The sequence below is a fragment of the Egretta garzetta genome, unplaced genomic scaffold (assembly GCF_000687185.1).
Source record: "Egretta garzetta isolate BGI_Z169 unplaced genomic scaffold, ASM68718v1 scaffold18, whole genome shotgun sequence".
NCBI lineage: Eukaryota > Metazoa > Chordata > Aves > Pelecaniformes > Ardeidae > Egretta > Egretta garzetta.
Genome location: NW_009260616.1, coordinates 2936378 through 2960984, shown reverse-complemented (window position 1 = coordinate 2960984; position 24607 = coordinate 2936378).

Below are 24607 nucleotides of genomic sequence, written 5' to 3'. Positions count from 1 at the left end.
TCCTCTCCTCTCCTCTCCCTTCATCCTTTCTTTTAATTTCCTTTTTCCTAATGAATGTTTGCACAATATTGACCATGAAGGGGATGTATTGAAATACATGCCCTACACTTCCCAAAGTAGTCTTTATTACTGCTGCCTTTTTTTTCAGGCTCCTGAAAAGCCCTGGCCTTCTCTGCAAAACCATAAAGACTCAATGGGAAGTAGAACTGAGATTCTCAACCCAAACAAAACCCCAGTATTTGCAGGATCATCCTTTCTGTTCTGCTGAAGCATTCTCCCTAAGGAAAAAACTGCGAGCATGTATAAGGTTTTAGGTCTTATTATCCTCGCGATGACCTGAGAGCTGCATAGGGGTATCTGCCAGTTGTGCTGGTGAGGAGGAGCATACCTGTCCTGGACACGGACACCAGGCACAGCAGCCTGGGCTGGTATGAAATATCCCTCTGCAGGGCCAGGCACCCCCACATGCAGCAAAGAGGCTGAGACCGAGCTCTCTGGGCTACTGGGGAGATGGGGAATGCCCCATCAGATCTCTGCTGACTGCATGAAGAAATAACCAACTTCTAAGGAAACTAACCCCCAAGCTGCTTAAAAATGTGTATGTTAAAAACAAGACTAAAGTTTTACTCTAAGAAAAATGTGGTAGGTAGTGCAGGCTGGAGTAACACATTCATTGTAGAAAACTCTGCTAAGGAGACAGCCGGAGATATGTTGCTCTAACAGAGATTTCCAAGAGGTCTTCAGTTATAGCACAAAGGAAGATACTTGAAGTTAATAAGAAATACACTTATTAAACAACAGAGCAGCAACAAATGTGCCTGCTGTGCTTTTGCAAATGTCTGCCGCTATTAACAGTCTGGTATTTTAAATGCTTCCAGTCTAATGAAAGCTTTGATGCCAAAGGAAACACATCTGATACTCATGGGCTGATTGCTCGTTGTGGGTAGAAGCGAAGCTGCAGAGGCAGAGAAACTCCAGGTGCCAACTCAGGTGTGACGATGTGTGCCGCTCTTTGGGTGGGAGGGTGCTGAGGCAGATCCATGCCAGACACCTCGGCACAGCATTCCCAACCCTACCTGGGGCTCGGGGCCCAGCGAGGTGCAGCTGGCTCCAGGTCTGCATGCAACCTGGTGCCCCTGCTGATGAAGCCAGACTGGGGACTGAAGCACTAGCCCAAATCCCAAAGTAGTAATTTAGACTCTTTGATTACCTGGGCTATTCCTGCCTTCTGCTGCCTGGCACCATGGAGAGGTGGCTGTGCCTGTTGGCACCTGAATTTAGCAGTCACCAGGCATGTGTTCTGCTGCCTGGCACCATGGAGAGGTGGCTGTGCACCTGAATTTAGCAGTCACCAGGCATGTGGGCATGTGTGGGTGTTTTAACACACTGCCACCGCAGTCAGGTTAATCAATACGGTCTAGGCAGAAAATGGCACATGGGGTTGGTTACTGTTTGGACAGCAACTAATTAAAGAGCCATTAGACCTTCAGGTCTGGTGCAACAACCTCCTCTTTTCTTTCTCTTTTCAGTGCTCTTTGCCCTCAGCTAGCGGGGTCCCAGCTAGCTTTTCTGCTGTGCTCAGGCGTCCGCTGTCCCTGACCCACAATATGCCAGTGAATTCCCTGTGCTCGCAGGGTGCCAGCAGCTGCCACTCAAGAGAGAAGATCAAGAAAATTCCAGGCAAGGCAGAGTCAACCTGTCCAACTGGCAAGGGAGCTGTCACCCAGGGGAGCAGGGCTAGAGGAGCTAGACCTGGTTCGTGACTATGCATACATCTCAGTGAGATGTTAACTTCTAAGATTTAAACCTTTTGCTTGATATCTTTCAGTCAGGTTGTAGGAAATGTTTTAATAACAGAGAGTCTCAAGAATTGTGTAAAAATCCATCTTTAACAAGTAACACCTTTATTTAAAAGACGCAGGGTTTGTACCTTTTAATGTACTCTGAGCCCATTAAAACACAAATTATAACTTCTGTTCTCTTGACTGTGAACATTTGACTCCCTCTGCAAGAAAAGTGATGTGTTTTCTCATTAACATAAATTTAAAGGTTGACCTTCCAAGCATCACTCGATGGCTTCTGATTGTTTGGAACGATAAGCTATTACAAGAGGTGCTACAGATTCTTCTCTCCTGGAGAAGCAGCTTAGGATTTTGAATTATTAATGAAATCATTACTTCAGCAGCTTTCTCAAAATAGAATTCCCTAGCTCTGTTTTTCTATGCAAAAGCAAACTTTCTTTTCTACTTAATTTCGTCACTGCTGTCATTCTGTTCAAAGAGAAAAGGTAATATTCAAGAATTGGTTTGTATGTGCTCTTCTGTGAACATGGTGAAAGAGAGAAAATGTTCATTTGTCTTAAGAATATGGAAGAACAAGGGCACAGAGAGATCATGAACGTCTGGAGGAGGCCAGAAGACTGATTTGTCCTTAGATACTCAAGCATCCACATTGCTTATTTGAGTCAAACTGCTAAATAATTTCAAATGCATAAGGTTTAATTGAATAGGAGGGCTTTCTATTCAATTTTTTTGGAATCCATTCCTACTGCTCTTGGGTCTCATCTTCCCACCTTGCTATTGCCAGTTGACCTGAGCAGCGTTGGCCCAGCCGCTCTTTCCTGCCACCTCTGAGCCGCTTACTGCTTCCCTTTGACAGTGCACTTTCTATAGCAAGAAAGTTTAATGTAGAATGACTTTGCTGTCCGTGAATTAAGCAGCGTGCTGATTGTGGCTTTCTGAAAAAGTTTAAAAATGTATATTAGTGTAGATGGCCAAATTGTCATTAAGGAGCTCTTACGCAGACATGAAGAGCCTGCGGTCTGAGCCTGGTCACACATAGCTATTCATCTCAGTCTCCACAGTAGTAACAAATGTCATCTATATACAGAAGCTACTCACATATCTCTTTTGGCTGACATTATTGATGCTTGTTTTTCTGCATACATGCATTGACTAATTGCAACTGCCAATGTTTTAAGAGTCAGATCAAATAATAAAAGCTGATGGTGGCTAAGTGACACTCTGAACTCCCAGGGCCTTGGAAATATGGAAGAATTATTTCCACTGGTTTGATAGAACTTCCCTTTCACAATGTATTAGACATCACGGAGACAATGTTCCAAAACCATGCTCATTCTCTACATTTGTTCCTGTAAACATTCCATTAACAGCACCCTTCTCTGAAAACAACCCTTCCCTGCATTCTTCCTAACAAAAAGACCTGGTGGAATGGAAGAAAGAAAAGCAAGAGTTTTAATACAGCACCTTGCAGGCTGCTGTGAATTATTATCACAGTTCACTTCCTGCCTATATCTTGTGCAGTCTGGGGCTCCTTAATCCATCCTTGTCCTTGCCCACCTGGCAAGGAACAGTTCCCAAGAGGTGGCCAGTTCAGGTTGACCAGAGGAGCTTCCTCTCCATGGTCAGAACTGTTGGTGAACCTTTCTGGTTCTTTTTCCACTCTGCCACCCCCAAAAGGTTAATTTCACTTTTCTGGTTTTTGAGCTCTTCCAAAACCAACTTCAGAGATAGGTGGCTAAAAAGTGTTTCCAAACTGATGAAGAAAACGGGCTCAACAGCCTCACCCTCCAAAAGACTTCTTCTGGAAAACAAGAACCAGCCTGTAGGGTGAGATATGTGGATTATCCACGAGCTTAGCAGGGTAATGCAGGCTTTTTTAAGGAATATTAAAGCAATGCATCTTTGATACCAGAGAGCAGATAAGGATGGATGAAGAAATGAAACATTCCAAATTCTGGTGAGCGGGGAGGCTAGTCTGGGGGTGATCAGGTCCTTGGTTGGGCTTTGTCTTAGGGGAGACTTTGTTTCTTCATCCCTTTCCCTTAGGCTACACACATGCCTATATACCTACATATGCTGTCCCTGCTCCTGCAGGGGGGTTGGACTAGATGACCTCTAGGGGTCCCTTCCAACCCAAAACATTCTATGATTCTATGCTACATTTTACATAAGCTTTGCTTTTTGATTAATTTTCTTATGTTATAGAAGCCATCCGAATCAATATGCTGACCACATTAATTTCCTATTCTACAATTTCAGCAATAATCTCCATGGCTTTCCTTGCTTGTTGCTCATAAGGCCTAAGTGTGCCTCACAACGGCATTGTAATCATCACATCATGCAAACTGTGTCTCCTGCCCTAAACGTCCAGGCGATACAGGCGTCTTGTTCAACCTCATGTAACTGCTTTTCAAGAGCAACTGTAAGCGCTTACCCATTTTGGTGACACAGGTATAATTAATTAGCGCTCACCTGACCCAGTGTAGAACACACTTCATTCACTTGACATTTGTGAATTCACTTGTTACGCAACACCTTGCTTGCGTCCTCCTAGGCATCCTGTCTATTCTAAGCATCCTGCTTATACTTATACTAAGACCATGTGCATGTCACATTCGTGTAGTCCTGGCTTCTAACATTTTCTCTGCCAGCCCCATGCAGCATCCCCATTCTTTCCCCCTCCTCTCTACTACTTTCTTACCTTGAATATGACTTCTGAGTCACTGCACATGACCTTCTTATTTCCAGCCCTTTGCCGCAACACAGTGTATCTGGTAAGATGGTTGGGAAGCAGTATTCTGAGTAGCCCTTGTCTTTCTGCATTCCCCAGGCTACAATGAGTACCAGGCAGTTGTGTGTCAGGTAGACACTGAAATGGATTCACTGTCACTGTGATGAGACTGTCCTCGCCCCCACATCACTTCTGATCCACAGGACTGCATTCAGTGAAAGGCAGAAGCTTGGTCTCTGCTTATCAACACAGACTTTTCTATGAGTGGGAAAAAAAGGATGGTGTGATCTCTTTCTCTCTCTCCTAAGAAGCTGCAGCTAGCGGTAGCTCATCAGTATTGCTTGTACATTTTGGAGTAGTAGAGATGGAGAGACTTTATCTGCTTGTTAATCCATGCCTTCTTTTCTCTTGCCACAACACTGGCAGCACTTGGGTTGCTCTTCCAGAAGGTTGAGTAGGGCAGGAAACAGGAGAAAACAGGAGACGTGGCTGATGGAGAGAGGCAGTGTGTGTTCCCACAGCTCTTTCTGGAGCTCTTCTTGGTCCACCGTGGCTATATCTCTAGACAGCACTCTCCTTTCTAGCCCGCAGTCCAGGGAGCACATCCTCTCTTCCCACCTGCACCTGTGAAGCAGGGGGGTTCCATCTCCGCATTCACAGTGGGTTTGTGTATTCCTAAAACAGACAGTCTTGATCCAGTGCTTATCCTCCACACATTGCCACTGAGGAGTTGCCACCACCATTCAGTCCTGGGATATATATTGTCTTCCAATTTGAGGCTCTTTCTGGAAAAATGTTCTTTCCTCATCTATTTGGTAAATGCAATAATTAAAATCACAAGTATTTTTTATTTACCCTGCTCTTTCATTAGGCCTCATGTAGGCTCTTTGCAGCACCAAGGCTTACTGCCAAGAAGGGGAACCGCAGTCCAAGTTTGCACACATAACTCCAGGCTTACTCTAACAACACCTTTGTTTTTCAAGCATACGCTCTAAGCTGGCAGATGTCATTTAGCTACCCTCGGTCAAGCACCTGACTCAGGCTTGCAGCCTGGAAAAAGTAACCTCATGTTAGGCTTTGTGGATTGCCTAAGAACTCCCTCTGCAATCGTCCTAGTGAGATCTCATGGTAGTGACTTACACTTATTGCCACGTAAAGAGGGGACACAGAACAAGAATCGAACATAGCCAAGGTGGCCATGCTTCTGGGATATGAAAGACAAGCTAAGGAACAGCACAGTATCTGTCCTCCTGTGGAGGTTACAGGGGACTCTTCCCTCCCATTCATCATGACATAACTTTCCTGTGAGGATTATAGCATTTGTTGATGAGGTAATGCAATAGTAGGAAATTATCTGACACGTTTTGATAAGTCTAAGTGATATCGAGCAGGTGGAAAGATGAACAAAAGCTTCCATCTGCAAAAACAAAAGTCCTGTGCTTGTCTTCTATTGACAACACTTTATTATTTATATTCCTCAAGGACGACAAGTAGAAATGTCACATGTAGGCCAGGACTGAGAAAGCCAAATCATCCAGCTGGGCAAAGGACAGAATACTTGACCAGTTAATGAGGGGGAATAGGGGTAATATATTAGGGAAAGTTTCAAGACAAATGAGAAGAGAGAGGAACAGAGATCATGAGGCAAGTACATCAGGAAAGGAAGGTGGATATTTTTGGTTCATCCTGGAAAAGGCAAAGGTGATGACCGTCAGTAAATTTAGGCAGTGTGGAAGTTGCCTGTGTAATTAATATAAGACATGAAATTGCACCTATGAGTTAATTCAAAGTTTTTACGCGAGGGACTGAAGCATGGCACCTCCCATGCTCACCCAGCCCACCTCCAAGAGTGAATAACGGACTGCAGTTATGTTTTTACTTCTCTCTCGGCAATCTTTTTGCTTTCAACCTCTGACTAAATTTAGGACAGGGTGCAGAATGCACAAACAGAGGTTTCCAGGCCTGGAAGTGAATGGCTCTGGGACCTTGTTTTGGTTGCAACAGATACAACAGTGGTGCTTACAGCAGGCTTTGGGACAGGGGGTGTGTTGATTGCTCATGGCATTGAGCATTGACATGTCAGTGAAGCCCAGACAAGGGCACCATTTTGTTAAGCAAATATGTTGGCACACAATGACTTACACCTTTCCCTGTTTAACCTCATAAGTGACACGGTCACTGCATACCATCTTCCTTCTATGACCAGGTGACCTGCCTGGTAGATGAGGGAAAGGCTGTGGATGTTCTCTACCTGGACTTCAGCAAAGCCTTTGACAGGGTTTCCCATAGCATTCTCCTGGAGAAGCTGGCGGTTCATGGCCTAGATGGATGTACTCTTCGCTGGGTTAAAAACTGACTGGAAGGCCGAACCCAGAGAGTCATGGTGAATGGAGCTAAATTCACAAGTGGTGTCCCCCAGGGCTCAGTTCTAGGGCCAGTCTTGTTTAATATCTTTATCAACGACCTGGACGGGAGGATTGAGTGTGCCCTCAGTAAATTTGCAGACGACACCAAACTGGGTGGGAGTGTTGATCTGCTTGAGGGGAGGAGGGCTCTGCAGAGAGACCTGGACAGGCTGGATCAATGGACCGAGGCCAACTGTATGAGGTTCAGTAAGGCCAAGTGCCAGGTCCTGCACTTTGGTCACAACAACCCCATGCAACGCTACAGGCTTGGGGAAGAGTGGCTGGAAAGCTGCTTGGCAAAGGGTGCTGGTTGACAGCCGACTGAATATGAGCCAGCAGTGTGCCCAGGTGGCCAAAAAGGCCAATGGCATCCTGGTCTGTATCAGAAATAGTGTGGCCAGCAGGAGTAGGGAAGTGATCATGCCCCTGTACTCGGCGCTGGTGAGGCCGCACCTCTAATACTATGTTCAGGTTTGGGCCCCTCACTACAAGAAAGACACTGTGTTGCTGGAACGTGTCCAGAGGAGAGCCACAAAGCTGGTGAGGGGTCTGGAGCACAAGTCTGATGAGAAGCGGCTGAGGGAGCTGGGGTTGTTTACTCTGGTGAAGAGGAGGCTGAGGGGAGACCTGATCGCCCTCTACAACTTCCTGACAGGAGGCGGTAGTGAGGTGGGGGTCGGCCTCTTCTCCCTGGTAACGGGTGATAGGACGAGGGGAAATGATCTGAAGTTGTGCCAGGGCAGGTTTAGGTTAGACATTAGGAAAAGATTTCTCAATTAAAGGATTGTCAAGCATTGGAATGGGCTGCCCAGGGAAATCATGGAGTCCCCATCCCTGGAGGTGTTTAAAAGACAGGTAGACGAGGTGCTTAGGGACACTTAGGTTTAGTGGTGGGTTGGTAGGGTTAGTTAATGGTTGGACTTGATGATCTTAAAGGTCTTTTCCAACCTAAATGATTCTATAATTCTATGATCTTACTTTGTAAATCCCAAAGATAAAATTCACCAGTGTTCTACTCTGTCTGACCACAAAGCAGAAGTGAGGTCTGCTGGAAACGGCGTAACCGAGCTACAACTTCTTCTTGCTCAAAGAAACAGGAGGAATAAAGAATGGCTCAGGTAAATCTAGAAAACTTATCAATGACTGCTTTTTGATAGGAAGAGTGCCTCATCCTGGATATTCCTGAAATCCTGCTGCTACATATGTTGCTCAGCTTCAGTTTTCCTAAATCCAAAGTTTACCCCTGTTGCAGATTATCACAAAGTGTTTTTTTCTGATATGTGGATTAATGTCACAAATCTGGGTGCTGGCAACATACCAAACTGTTATTTCAGGTCCATTTTCCAGACAGGTCATGTAAGTCTTTTAATACTTTTTATTCAGGCGTAGCTGTAACCCATCACTACAGAATGAATATTTTTTGCCCAGAGTGAAAGATCATCTTATCTTAAAACTTTAGCATTGTAACTTTTCATTCATTCAGGCTTGAAGATGAGTTTGATTAGGAAAACATATTAGGCTTCTCCATAAGGAATGACATCACTGACTTGGTGATACAGTGCTATGATGGCAAAAACCCCCCTGCTTCACAGCAATAGAAAAAGCTCTTTCCACTGCAGAAGGTGGGGTGTCAGCTGTCTTCCTGCAAGCAATCTGTAGCTGTGTTTCTAGCAGAGTACTTTCCAGTACTCAGTAGTGTTGATATCCAGTACAAAACCATCATGGGAAAAGCTGACATCAAGCAGGGGCTAGATCTGGTAGTATGGAAACAGCCTGTACCTCTCCTGTGGAATGAGATGCAGGAATGGCAAGAATCACCCGTGATTGATGGTCTGTTTACTACTGTCTCAGAATTCCCATTAATGTCCCTGGGAATGTGCAAGGTCTCAGATATTTCTTCACATCAAGTGGCCACAGTTGAATAGTGTCTGTAGATTTGGGACAGTGGCACATTTTCACATGTAGAGAAATGGTTCCAATCCAAATCACACCAGAGCACTGGCTCTTCTGCTCATCAGCCTAATTCTCCATTTTTTAAATTTTGCTCAACCCTGGAAATGTTCTCCTACAATATCAAAAGTGGTGGAAATGAAAAACATTTAATCTTGCATTAAATTAACAAAATATTGCAAACACACCAGTCTTTGCAAGTAAATACACCTGACATGAATTGCTCTTTCCTAGCAGCAAACTGTCTTGGGACGTGTGTGCAGCATAGAACTTTTCCTATAATTACAATTGTATAGGCTGAAACTACATAACTAGAGATGATAGCCCCGCTCCTCCGGAGGACAGGGTATTAGCATTCTCTCTGCAGACTCTGACTGCACCGCCCAGTGCCACGCCACAATTTATTCACCCTATTGAAGTTCATTGTGTTTTAAACGCATCAAATCCTAATCGTATCTTTACAGGAGGATGAGCGTAAACCTGAAGCACAGCTTGTCTGGCACTGCTTGCATAAGGAGACGCATCTCTTCGTGCTTCCAGTGTGCACCCAATATACTACGGGTGTGTGTTTCACTGTGAAAGTGAAACTAGACAGAATGCTGTTCAAAGAATAAAGCGAGGTGACATCACTCTGCTTGCCTACTAAATTAGAAGTTTACTCATTGCCCCTTCAGGTCTCAGCTGACCCGATTTGGATTTTAACCAGCAAGTAAACAAGCCCTATTAACAACGCTCTTCAACACCACTTCTAGCAAGATGCCAATAAGCTTATAGTTAAACAGTATTTCAGATCATCAGCACCCAGTCACTAATTTAAAAACTGACCTTTTGCATTCGCCACGTGGATGAGCCCGGTAAAGTCGAAGGACAAGGAAAAATCTTATAAAAAAGAAGAAAGACAGCTGCCAAGGGTGCGATCGGATCAACTTCAGACTAAGTCTGCGGAACAGAGTGGCATTTGCAAAGGCACTGAAGCTCTCCCGTGGCATCAGGCTGGTGGTGGTGACAGAGCCATCTGTCCTGTCTTTTTTGCCCTTTCCTGTCTGCCATTAATTTTCCACAAAGGCTCCAAGTGACAGTCCCCTCATAGTGACCATACTTGGAAACAAGGTGTATGACAGGCAGGGGGAGAATGGCAATAATCTCCAAGAGTTGCCATGTTACAGCTTGGGAAAAAATAGCTGAGAGTTTGCAAAGCAGCGAAGAAGAAGTGAAAACCGAGAAGATCTGCTGACAGGAGGATTCGGCAGGCACGCACTGCCTCGTTACGTGCGCCTTTGAATGGCGGCGCAGGAGCGGAGGCGTGCTCTCCTCGTGCAGGCACTGCCGACAGTAAACAAGTGAGTATTTCTGGAGGAGCTGCCTGTGTAAGAGGAGAGGTGCCTGTTGCTGCCCTGCAAAGTTACAGTTTTATAGGAGCGTTTATCTTATGCTTCGGAAACTCACTCGTTTCTTGCACAAATCATGCCAGGCCTTCCTTCGGCCAACAGTTCCTCGGGGCCGAAGCCCGTGTTTAAAGATATTTTGCTGAGCTGGATCTGTAAGGAGTAAGGTCGCCATACTTCGCCTTTTAAAATGAACAACCATCAACATGATCTCAACCACAATGTACACAGAAATTAATACAGTTTGCTTTAGGTTCGGATCGGTGCTATTCTTAGCAGCAGGCAAGTCTAGACACGTTTTACAGAGTCTGATTACACAAATTCCAGTCCAGAGGTATTACACTAAAATTCAGTTCTACTCCCCGTATATTCAGTTACCGTGTTCATCATTAGACTGTCCGAGCGTCTTAGAGCATTGCTTCATGCAATGCAATTAGCACTTATCCCACATTTATTCTCTCATCTTTTCCCCCAGAAGGATATGTGCAACAGAGGGGTTTTTGGTTTGATATCTTAAATGTAACATGGGTGCATGCACACATGTGCGCACACGGCTGCATGGCCAAGTGTGTGTGAAATGAGCTGCGTACTTGGAGCAGAGACTACTTCATTTAGTGTTGGTTGGTGGCTACCGAGGGAGGTTGCACAGGCTGGCTCCTGTGGAAGATCTCACTCCTGTTATTGCCTCAACTCTTCCTGTAGCCAAAGACTGAGTCCTGGAGTCTCTGCCAACAGGCTTCCTCCAAACTGGTTTTAAGACAGAAATGCCTTACCGACTCTTGAAGGTTTTGACTGCATGCCTCACTGCTTGTGACTTATCCACAGAGAGGGTGAGAACTGGGTATTTAGTAAGACTGTGACTGTTTCCATTCAAAAGTTAGGAGTCTGTTGTTTCGGCAACCTGAATTTTAGACACATTTGAGCACCTAACGGTTGTTAAAATGAGTGGGATCTCTGGGGCTGGAGTCTATGGCTCCAGGTTTGACTGCTGCTGTAAATCAGCAGTCAGGATAGTTAAGATCTTGGCTGATCATATAGAAACCAGGCTAAGACTCAAGCAGTTAACACGAAAACATAAAAAAAACATCTTTGAAAGTTGACAGTGCACGCCCCAGGCTGGGTGATAAGGGAAATGGGTGCTTTCTGTCAGGCTGAATATCATACACCCTACCTGCATCCTTAGCACAGAGCCCTGAGGTGTGCGTGTATCTGGTACCATCTCATCAGTATTTGTTACTGATAGACGTGACAGATATGACGTGTCAGGTAAGCTTCTATGTACAAGTTGTGTTTCAATAGATGTCAACTTACAGAATGGCACCGGTGGACAGCTTAAACAAAGAATATTGACTGAGGATTTGGAATGCTTGACAAAATTCTGGTCATCTGATAACTGTTGCACCACCTAGAAGTTGAAAATAAGATGAAGTCAGGCATCCAACTTATGACTATTCATTTTTAAGCAGAAATCAACAATGGGTACTTCCCCGGCCCTTACTCCCATCCCACATTACTGTTCTCAGGGCCCAGTAGGCTAAATGAACTCATATGATGAGCTCACATTTTTATATCACATTATTTCTGTTACACTGGAGATGTATTGGTGGTCTGGCAGGAACACAGGGACTTTCAGAGGCATGCCTCCAAGTGATCTGTGTAGATATTCATGACAGCAGGTACGGCCTAGTACTTCCCAGAATCAGTGACTTTACTCTTGTTTTCTTCCTTTCTATTACAAAAAGGAGTGAGATATGTAAATTATATATCCTGACAGTGCCTGTTTTGCTTCCAGAGTAGGAAAAATCTTTGATTTCTCTCTCATTTCAACTTCTGAGATAGCCTCTGCTTAATAAAGTTGTATCAAGTATGTTCTAACATTATGCGGCCAGCTGAACCATGACATGGTTAAACCAAGTGCTCAAAACACCTTATTTGCTCAGCAGTTTATTTCATGTATTTTTTGATGCCCCAAGTAATTTCTGCTGGCTTCTAGTTAGAGATAGAGGTGCAAAGTTTCTGCAAGTTTGAAGCCCCAGGAAGGGAAGCACCATTCCTCCCCAAGGTTTTTCAGGTTTTCTTGTAGTTGTTTATTTTCTAGTAACTGAAGTTTGAAACATCAGTGCAGGCTGCTTGTAATCAAAATGAAATTTTCTTAACTTCAGAAATGTGAATTATACTGTTTAGTTAGAAAAACAGGTCTATATTTCTAGTGGAAATGCTCGTGTTCAATCCTGGGTGGTTTAAGAATGCAAGAGATGATACAAACTTTACAAGAAAAGTAATGTCTTTTAGCTGCTTGTCTAGCTACATCACCTCTTCCTAAAATCTTTGTGTTCTTTGGGTTCAAATAATGAAAATAGAATTAATAGTTAATACTCAGCTTTACTCCATGAACATGTATGTGGAGATATTTTTATATTGCTAACAGCACACTGTTAGGTCATTTGACCTAAGGAATAGAGGAATTTAAATAACACAAAGCTGCAAGTTTTCCAGTGAAGTAGCATCATGTGAAAGGCTTAATTTTTATAGAGGGAAAATTGATTGCTTGACGTTCAGCAGCTATGTCCTTTAAGAAAATACTCTAGAGGTTCTTTCACTGTTCATTCCAAGAGAGAGTATCTCTTCGGTGTGGAAAATATTTCCTTTTAATTTTTCCAAAGCTTTCCAATGTTTTTGCACAGCCATCCACAGAAAAAAATGGTGAAGAAAACAGGCCTCACACCTGTAGGCAGCCTGCAGGGGCCTGGCAGCAGTGCTGCACCTCCTGTGTCGTTAGTGGCAGAGGGGATGTCACTGCTTGGGGATGTGGCAGCCGCACAAGAAGATAGAGACCGGTGGTGTTACCTTGCCTCTTCCCCTTCACTCCTCTGGAAGCTGCTGTGGAAATATTCCTGTCCCCTGAAGAAATTTTGACAGTGCTTGGCTAATGCTCAGGATTCACTCAGATGAGAGATTTTTCATACCATCCTTTCGCCTCTGTACCTGCTCAGAGTTTAGATCTGAATTCAAGCCTTAGGAGTGTTGAGATGTGCACTTTTGTTCACCAATGACGTCTGGGGATGCCAGTGACTGGCTAGCTTTGTAGGTAGTGTCAGATGGGGAAAATTAAACTGCAGTTCACCGTGCTGCCTATGTGAATGTAGGCTGCCCTTTGAACCCCCTTCTAAATTTTTGCAGATTTGTGAGAGAGGTTCAGACTGGAATCAGATCCAAGTAATCTGGGTTAGTCAGTACACAGTCTGGCCAAGAGTTGTCAAATATGATGTTGTAATCATTGCTTGGCTACTGACACCTGAGGTGTTTTTATTTTCCTCTATTTATCTCATTAGCATCAGTATCAGTATCAGTATCAGTATTATCTTTCTGTTAAAGGGGAAGGACCCATGGCTAGGAAGAACATACACAAACACGCTGCCCTTGGATGAGTAACTAAGATGAAGGGTCTGGGGCCATCAGCAAGGGCTTTGTTGTCATGGGGTGACCTCTGACCACTGACCACATGTGGCCACAAAGGCTGGGGCCATGCCCTGTGCTTGAGGCAGCCTGTCCAGCAGAGAAGAGAACGTGTGACAGCCATCTGTGTCCTTGGGGACTCCTGGCCTCATCCTTGGGTTGAAATCCACCTCCAGTGAGTCAAATCTGGATGGGGATATCCCATCCTTCCTTCCTCTGGCTTACTGCCTGGAAAAATCCCAGAGCCCAGCTCCCTCTCAGCGGTGTGGGGCTGCAAGTGGCTTGGAAACTCCCCCAGATGGAAACTGTGTCACAGGGTAGCACACCCTGGGGCTGCCGACAGGTTTCATGTCCCACTGTCGACCAGGGCCAAAGGAGAAGCCTGTGTCATCTCACTGGGAATGGGGATGGGCTGGGAATGAAGGAACTGTGCTGGGGAGCTCACTTGTGGCTGTGCGGGCTCTGCCCACCCTGTGAGCCCTCGCCAGTGGCCGGGAACGCCGGTGACCATGCAGTTTTGTAGGTTGCCTGGGTGCGTTATGCTTGCTGGAAAAAATTAAAGTGGAGTTGACCTTTCTGCGTGTCCTAGGGTAGGCTGCCCTTTGAACCGCTTTTCAGATTTTTGGGAACGTAGCAGCAGTGATTGGTGCTGTGAGGCTGAGCATTACTTGATTTTAGGAGAGAGAGGGTCTTCCAGATAATTCACACAGCCTTGCGATGGAAAATTTCATTTTTCCCGCTGATGCAATGACTTTTCAAATCAACAACTATGTTGCACATTAAAGCAATATACATGCAAACTATCATTTTTAATTATTTTTTATTTTATTTTCAAGGTGGGGAGAGGATTACCATAAAAAGGTATGAATTAGTAGCTGAAAATATTGAAAGCTCTGGAGTATCTTACAGCACAACACATTGGAAACAAGCGCCAGAAATGAGAAAAATGGTAGTTACGTGAAGCATTCAGTTAAGTACAAGCTGATGAGATCTAAAAATGGGTCTGCTTTGTTACCATCACTTCCCTTACTGTGTCAGGGCCATTTTGATCTATGGCTTCGGCTTGAATTGGGAGACGTGATGGATTTAAAATGCAAGCCCCCACAATTGAAGCTGAAGAGCTGCTTTAACATATTCCTATTCGCTGTGAGGTGGGCCCACACTCACCAACTGATTACACAGATACTAAATTTTATTTCAATATCAGATGTTCTTTAATATTCTGTATTTTCAATGGCCTGAATATTGCCTCAAACTGTCCTGGAACGTGTTCAATGAAAGGTCCTTGCAAGCAAATGCACCAAAATTCAGGGCGACTCATTGTCAGAAATTTCTGCTTGCTGCTGATGCTAGACCACATCTGCCAGCACTAGTGCAGACAAAATGTCCAGACACACAAAAAAGGCCAGGAAGTTGCAGGCGGTTTGGGGGTTATTTGGGCATATGGACAAGCATAAACATGTTGCTCCTTATATTCCGAACTGTGTATTGCCCATCACTTGGAGTGTGCCATCTTGGTTATCTGAAAGGACCCTGGACATCCTAGAGAGTCCAAATTGTTTGGAGTAGCTCTTGTCAAAGATGGAAAATGAATGTTCACAGGAAATCTCTAAAGCGTGCTCTCTGGAGAGCATAATACTTGGATTTACTCTTCACTGAAACTGCCCACTGGAATCAAAGACATGGAGAGTTCACAGAGTTCCTGTGGCAGGATTTCTCACATGACATTTGTTAAACAGAGAGTTTGGGACAGTTTTGACCCAAGGAATGCTTGTCAAATTCATTCCTTAACCAGTTTCACTCAGCTAGATGTGTTTAAGGGATCCCTGTTGTTAGATCGTAGTCTGTAGGGCTCCACTTCCTTCAGTAGGGTGAGAGCAGCTGATTAGCAGAGGCAGACTAAATCCACCCAGGAGGGTGGAAGTGCACAATGAGAGGATGAAGTTACTTTCGCATAAAATGAATGGAAACCTCTGGTCCAGGCTATCCATGATCATACCACGCTTGGTACCTGAGATGGTGGTTCAGCTGGAGAAATCATGAAGCACCTACATGGCTTGAGACACCATGAAATTTTATTATGTAGTGTGGTTAACACACACAGGATTATAGCCCAGGAGTTATCCTGTACAAGGGGTGGTGGATTTGATAAGTAAACTGAAAAGATATTTAGAGGTCCTGGGACAGATACAGTGATGCACAAATAGAAGTTCATGAGGACATTGCTTCATGGTTATGTAATGGAATCGGTAGCAGTCTATAATTGTCCAGCTGGACTACTTAAATGAACTGAATAACTAATTGAACCTGTCTCATGTTATAAATTTTTTTCATCCGGGCTTTTTTTTCAGTGACCCCTGTAATGTCATCGTGGCTAATTTTAGCTGCCATTTTCCTCTTGAAACTATTTACCAACACGGGGGCCTCAGCCTGGTGTAGTAGAGGAAGTTGGGGCTGCAGGACATCGCTCCAGGCTGAACGCTCTCCTGTCAATGAGATCAGATTATAAGTAGCCGCACTAATCTGCCTATCATCAGAAACAGCCAAAGAAAAATGCACAAAGGTAAACATAAAAGGGTACTCTCATAATTTGCATACTTGTCATAGTTCACAATAAATCAGCCTAAATGCCAGCGGGCTTGTTCTTTTTGACATGACCTGGAGGCTAGCTTTGCTTGTTGACATCTTATCTTCTCACAAGACACTGTATATTAGTAAAGTTAATTGACTAATCATTTTCATCACTGGAAGTGTAAGTAAATAATTCCATCTATTTCTACCTAGGCTTCTGTTTACGGTCCAAGGGTGCCAAGCATTCAGACTAAATGAAAATATACCCTCTACTAACCATGTGTGGCATCCCCCATAACAAGCTGCAGAAACTCTCCGAAGCATTGCTGTTATGTTGTGGGGAATCCTGAGAATCTTAGGCTTAACTCACCATGCCAGCCAGCCTCCCGCAGCGCTGGCCGGGCGGAGGCTGGGGCGGTGGGGGGGATGCATCTGGGCAGACCCGTGTTAGAGCACCGGCATCTGTCATTTTTAGGGAAAGGGTGCAGGTCTGCAAGGAATGAATTAGCGGTGGCTGGGAATGTGTATGAGACAATGTGGTCACACGCACTTCAGCTAGATGAGAGGAGCTTGAGGGTTATCTAATAGCCGGTGTTTTCCATCTTTTGACCGTCCCCATATAATCAGCCATAAATATTTTGTTCCTGTGACCAGTTTTTTCCTAACGGTGGGGAAGGGAAATTTGCTGCTGCTTCTTCCTTCCATATCTTTGCCATCTGGCGAATTAAAGAAAAATTGACTGTGAGTTAGACTTTGGCTGTACTTACGGTTTCAGTGACAAGACTTCAGTGGGGGTGAGAGTTAGTAGTCCTGACCTTTTGCTTTAATTTGTGGCAAAGATTTTCTAGCTGATGTAGGAGCAAATTACCAAGTTGCTAGCTCCCTCTTTGTCCCACGGGAATACAGGACCATTTTTTTTTTGCAGCTGTATCTCAGACTTAGGTAGGGATTGTTTGATATCTCCAGACTGCCTGTACAGTGTGCTGTGTTCTGTTTCTTTCTTTGTGCAAAATCTTACTTCATCTAGAAAAGTGTCTCGGGTTTTCTTTGGGCACTGTGTGTCTAAAGGATACAGCCTGGACACTGTCACCCATTCCTGCCACGCTGACCCATTTGTACGACTCGCTCCAGAAACTTTTCCTTTTGTGCCTCCCCTTCCCATTTAGAGGAGAGCAGGGTCCTGTGCTGGCTGATGTATTTCCCTGCTTACTTTGGTCCTGCTTCTTCTTGCCGTGACTTCTGCCATCGAGGGTATCGATTAGTGCTGGGGATTTTTGCCATGCACAAACACCTGGTTTGAGACCACCAACTGGTTTTTCTCTGCTGGGCTGCAGCCGTGAATCAGCAGCCACTGCTGGCCGGCCTCCCTCACACCCCGGATTTACAGGTAAAGGGCTTGCAGCAAAAAGCTGAGACCAGAACAGTTCATTCCCTGCCAGGCCGCGCCAACCTGGCTGCTGTCAGCAGCTTTGGCCTACTCTCTTGTGTTAACCAAACTAAACCCTACCTTTGCTACTCATGAAATCACAAGAAGGGATGACAGCTAATTGGTTCTGCACAAAATGAACTTTAAAGAACTGCTTTTTTAGATTCAAAAAGCTGAATTGTAACTGAGAAAAGGACCTAACCACATGCTTAAGTATCCATATATTCATCTGCACTTAAGAAAGGGCTTTCTTGAATAGGTAACAACCTGAACAGTTAAATGCTTCTAGAAATTAAGATTTTAGTACACCGAGCCAGGGGACTTGCAACTTTGTGCCCTGAAGTTTTAAAATGCATTTCACCAAATAAAAAGGCCACTTACACTTTCTTTTAAAGAAATAACGAGTGATTCCAATGTATGTTATCTCACATCTATAGCATGTTCCTGTTTCCAAAAAGCTCTAATACTAATTCCCCAAATGAAGCTCTGTTGATATATCTGTGTATTTCATTTATAATTGGTCTTAGTTTGTGAGATCTTTACTACTTTTTTTCTCATTTCAGCATGCAAAAAATCTTTAATGTGGCTATAGCAAAACACAATCTTGTATGCAAGTCATGTTTGCTTCAGACTAAGTTGTCCTCTGAGAAGCAGGGTTGTGTAAAAGGTGCGGGGGAGGGAGCTAAATGTAACATTTAATGGGAAGTCCATTCAGACCCTCTAGCAACTGGAACTAATGGGGACAGACAGGGTTGTGAAATGTGAGCCTACAAGATTTCCACTGAGAGATATCCATTCCACTTTGTCCTCCCAGGCCTTACTTCCCAGAGACTTTGGGCTCTTTTCTTTAAACCAGTTCAGATGTTTATGAATAAGAACAGCACCACAGTGATTTCTTTCTAAAGGTATTTCTTGAAATCCAAGAAATCTTTTTTCCAAATGGAGCGTTTCTAACAGCACTTTAGGCTGTTGGCTTTCTGCGGTAGCCTGTTGCTTCTTTTTTCTACCCAATGCAGTGAATGGGTCTCTTGACTGTGATTTGATTCCCCCAGAAAACAAAACAACTTTTTTTTTTATGGTTCCTTAATGAAATTAGCTTTAATAATAGAAGTTTGTCGCATTAGAATTGGTAACAGTTTACCCTTACACAATCCTGAGGGATATAGCAGGTGTTAACAGAGTAACAGCATCATGGGCAGAGCTTTCTGTGGAAGGACAGCACAGATTATTGTAGCTGATGAAAGAGAGGATATTTTAATGAAGGAAATATCTGCAGGTGAGCATATACTGCAGGTTTCTGAGTCTAATTCTGAACTGGTTATGTAGCAGACACTGAACCCTGCAACATCTGAAGACTTTGAACATCCAAAAATCTATGAACATCTGAACACTTTATGGTTTGGGGTAACTAAGTGGAGACACTTTTGTATGTTCTTCCTGGTTGGAATTAAAATTTTGAGTCTGGTGTAATCAACTAGCTTTAATAATTGGGAATATACTTTACTACTTTGCTAGTGACAGAGTAACTTTGCATCAAGCTCAGTATGAATGCCCACTGCAACAGTGCCAGCTTAATTCAAGTTACTGAGTACCCTGCAGCTCTGGTCACAGAGGACCCTAAATCTGCTGAAAGGGAAAACTTCTACAAAGTAGCCTCAGAAAGTAGACAGGATAAAGGAATCCCCTGGCAAAAAGAAAATCTTTTGACTTCGGAGTGGTGGAGGAAAAGGAGAAGGAGTGGAGGAAAAAGACGGTCTGTTGATGCAGCCATGAAGAACTGTAGACGTTGCTGACTGAAGACTAAGGAGAAGTGCAATCTTCTGGGATGCCATGAAGATTTAGTCAATTGGATCCCATGCTCACCTGTGGGTAGTGAGGCATTCCAGGCCAACTGCTTTGCATGGATCAGATTTATTATTTTCTTGGCCACCCAGCTGGCTGGAAGACAGCTGGCATGATAATAAGAAAGTCTTCTGGACCTAGTTTGGTGTACAGCACCTTTGATATTTATGTTGTATCACTCTCCTAATAATATCTGAGCTGGAAATATCCCTGACTGCAAGGATTAGGGAAAAAAGAAGGAGTAGGGAAAAAAATATGGTAGGTCAGCAAAGGAATTTCCGTGATGAAAAGCACTTCCATAAGATTGTTCCCTAGTGGCTAAGCTGTTTCAGTGACTAGAAGAGCAAGCAGGCAGCTGGGTATACTGGCAAGTCTTAAGTGCAAACCAAGGGCACTGCAGGCCGTGCTGGGGAAACTGGAGGCATTTATAGCTGCGGTGCCAAGGACAACACTTGCAACCTGCACTGGGGTCAAAACCAGTGTTACTGTTTCATTGACTGCATTTATGGCAAGGAAAGATGTTTAAGAACAAGAAGGGAAATTTCCCTGAAATCAGAAATAGTACAGTTCTTGTCTCTCCACTAACGTGCTCAGACAATTAGACATGGAAGAGAAAAATAAGCACGGACTACTGTATGTTTTCACTTTTGCACAACATGCTTTAATCAACATACCCACAGTATATTGACATTATACCAGCATATAGTTAGGAAATGGCATACAGCTGTAGAATAATTCAGACACTCTTCCACCTGACATGGTCTCTAAATTACACTAGTGTTTCTACCAAACAAGGTCTTACTTCTGTGAGCATCTTTCTTTGCTTGAAAATGCAGTGCCCTTCCAAAATTAAAGCTTTTGCTTTTTGAGTAGCGCATGTATATTATTTCTAAAAATACAAACAGGTGGAATCCTTCTTTTCATGCAAAATTTAGTGCAATCTTAACGAGGGTGTCAGGGTCATAATGAAAGCTTTTATGTGACTGCAACAATACACGTGCTGCATAGAATTAATTATCGAGAAGTGAAATGTGTGGGTGATGTCAGCCTGGAAATATGTCATCAAGATGTCTGCTGGTAGGTTACCTTCAAACATGTAACCTACTTAACCTGTAACATAATGAGGATAACTGTAAAGCTTCAAGTAGCTTCCCAGCAACTCTGGCTGTTGTTTGGAGATTATTTGTGTTTAGCTAGTCTGGTACAAAACTCCAATAAGCGATGCTCTGACCTGCCTGGATGGTTTACTCTGGACTCGTAACTGATCAGCTCTAGCAAAACCAAGCTATTAGTTGTTTGCTTTTCTAGTGAATTTGTCCAGAACTTATTTTTGATTGCTTAAGAAAGTAGTCCAAACCAAATTTCACACCCCTGCCACCCCTCTCCCTGGACATGAGATAAAGAAGGGCTCACTGAGATACTGGCAGCGCCGAGCTCAGTCCTGCTCTGCTTAACAACTCAACAGGTAGATTATGGGGCTGTGCCTGGAGACACCCTGTGCGCCCATTGCCCCAAGCGATCTGTGGGTGGTTTTCCTGGTGATGGGTCAGTATCGTGAGAACTGACTCCTCCCTTATATGTTTTCACTAGCATGATCTTGTCAAATTCTCCCTATTTACAAAATTCTAACCAGTTAGATTCACCTTTTGCTAAGTAATTTAACAGCACAAGTCTAGGGAAAGTCAAGGATACTTGCCCTTCCAATTTACTTAAGGATATAGGGTCTAAAAAGTGTACATACAGGGAAAACTACACATCCAGCAGTAAGCCAAATATTACGATTTAATAGCCATTCATATTGATTTTATCCAATATTTGGATGGGTAATACCAGACCAGGTGATACAATTAACAGGCAGATAGGCATTATCTGGAGAAGACATTTATGTTTGGTAAAAGATTGTCATGGAGCCTTGGACTGGTAGATACTATGTACAAGATTGGATCCTCTTGTGCCTAGATTGTCATTACGACCAAATGTGTCTGTAACTTGGAGAGTGAGCTGAGACTTTATCTTTAATATTCTCTGCATGTCTTGTTTAATTCTGTCTCTTGCCACAGGGTCAAAAACATTTCGCAGGACTTGTTTCAGACAAGCACTCAAAGCCTAACTTAGTTTCCTTTTTCTGAACATAAAACACACAGAGCAGGCAGCTAAAACAATGGGAAAAGATAATTTTGAAAAAAAAAGTCCTTCTGGGACAGTTACTGTGCAAAGTACCTACCGACTGGGCTAAATTGGCAAATTACAGGTATCTCAGGGTTTACATGGTCACCACCTTGTAGGCTCTACTGTTGCTCTGTGGCAGCCTATAATAGCTCTTTGACACACCTGGGAATGCCATTTTTCCAGGGTCAATTTTTTCCTAGTTACCTATCCAGAAATTACAGTCATTTGGCTGGTCAACATAATTCTCAGTTATGTTGTAGCAGAGAAAATACCGAAGAGGACCTCACCAGCTTAGAACAACTGCACGGGCACTGTGGCTTTCTCAAGCCTAGTCTCTAGTACACTGATTAAGAAGGGATCTATTGTATTGGAAAGGCGTTTACAGTCAGAATGAATGAAATAGGATATGGATAATTAGGATGGCCATATTACTGGGAAAAAAACAGGGAGGAAGCTCCTAATTCCATTTGAAGCTAATTAGGTGGCCTGTCACTTTGATAAGATGTTTGGGCTCACAGAATCTGCTTTGTTGAGGGTATTTCTTCTTTAATTGGCCTGTCAATTACAATTTGCCATGAAATGCTGCAAACTGCTTACAGCCTGTTTTCAGTCTGTCTTACAAAATGGGTCCCAGAAACAAGGATTTCTTCTCTTTTTTTTTTTTGACCAAAAAAAAAAAAGCATTAAAATGCATACTGGCTGTTATTCTCCCAGTTTGTTTTAACTGTTCTTGCCAGTTGACACCTTCACGCCTGGGCTACTGAAGTCTTCCACTACTGCAAAGGTAGGAGTTATGTTCATGATGCAAGTTGTAATGGAAAAATTAAATATAAATTGAACATGGTACATGGGACAGGGTGTTGCTTTCTTCTGGGGTGATGAGCTGAGGATGCTAAAACTGAATAAGTGAAGCAGCAGAATAGACGCTTTACTGGAACAAGATGTTTTTGACATCATTAAGGGTTAGCTGAGAAACTGAAAATTAGCAAGTACTTTTTAGAGGGAGCATGGAAATAATCAAGCGTGAAATAGCAATCTATTGACCTCTGGTAACTTGATGTCTTGATTTAGGCAACCACTTTACAAGCCTGACAAACAACTTAATGCCAGCGATACTGGACTTTTTATGGTAGTTCGCTAGTTACTCAGATGAGGAACGGTCACCATGTGACAAAACATTAACAGCTGACTCAAAGGCACGCTTGGTCAGAGCAAAAGCAAGTGTTTTCCATGTTGGTATCAGTTGTTTCTGTTTTCCTGGCTGAGAGAAGCAGTTCTGCTAAACCCAAGGGTGCTGTATACACTTGCTGAGGAGCAGTTTTCCCTTAGGAAACAAAAACTGAGAAGAATTTGCTGTGAACTTACACGGTTGACAAAATCAATAGTGCTAACCAGTACACGCATTTAATTCTCCTGTTCCTGGGCATGCAGTGTCTGTATTCTCACAGAGCTGCAGTAGCCAGTGTCTAGTCCCTGTTCTTGTCCTTTCCCTTTGCAGCATTCAGGTGGCATGAAAGAGTAATTTTTAAAGAGATTTCTATAGGGAAATCATCCTTTCTCTCTCTCTCCAGTGACAGACTGAGCTGGAGAAGGCAGGAGCAGCAGTTAAGTGCTCTTCAGCTGTGTGTGGAATTAAATGGGTGCTGTAAATCCAGGAATAGGTGTGTTATGGATGTGGATGTCAAAACCTAACTCACTATTGGCCTCTAGAAACTCTCATAACTATTGAAACTATTTGAGGTTTCTGGCTAAGCCAAATCCTGTTTCTCTCCTCTTACAAATTGCAGCAAAATGTCCTGATCTTAGGAAGTGTGAAGCGTGTTTTGCAAAACAGCATTTGTCTGAAAGCACTCAGCCCTGTCTCAGATCTGAATGGAGAGCAGTCTGCTTTAAGATTTTTTCCAGAGTTTGGATTAGGTAGAGAAATAGTCATTTCCTCTCTGGATTTCCTCTCCTTTTTTCCTAAGGCCAGGTTCTATTAGCACATATTCAGCAACTTTCCTCTGCAACAAAATGTTTATATATTTGTGGCCTTTGCTTCGTTTTCAGACTAGAATAGTTCAGCTGGAAGAGATCTACAATGCTCATCTTTTAGTTCAACAGCCATTTCAGGTTTTTGCTGTAACTCGGTTTCGAAGCGAGGTGTCCACAGCCACAACGCAGAGTGGTCACCGTTCTACGATCGTGGCCGCCTGGCCTCTGGTGCATGGACGTTGAAAGCTTGCCTCTTACTCTGATGCTATATCTAGTGGTGTGACTTAAAATTTGATTTAGGAAGGAGAACTAAAAAAGCTAAATAAAATGATGACTCAAAACACTACACCTTCATCAACCCCTTGAATAGCTGTTTACACTCCTACTTTTACTATAAATTGGTACCTCATGGCTTCTTTGTATAAGACAGTGAGCTAGTCTAGCGGGATGACCCAGTTATTTTTAAAGCCCACTTATGTCAATGCTCTCTGTCCTGTGACCATGTTGGCCACCATTATTTCAGGGTGAGGTCAGTCTTTTTCTTTGCTTGGGCCGCTTGCCAGTTTCTCAACACCTGCCTTGAAAGTGACAGCTCTATGGGTGTCCTCATAAATTACAAATCATGTGCCTCTGCCCTGATGCCTTGGGACAGGCACAAAGTTAGAAACTGTCCTGTAACCCAAGCCCCGGGACTGCTGCAGGGACGGCCCCCAGGTTGGGGTCTTCCCCCATGGGGAAGGGTGGAGCAACCAAGAGGCTGGGAAGGGTGGAGAAACCAAGAGGCTAGCAAGGGGGTGCTCTGGGTTTGGTGCAGCACCTCTGCCCTCACGTGCCCAGGATGAACTGAGCTGGCGGGGACGGGACGCAGAGCAGGGCTCTCCACGCTGAATGGGCAA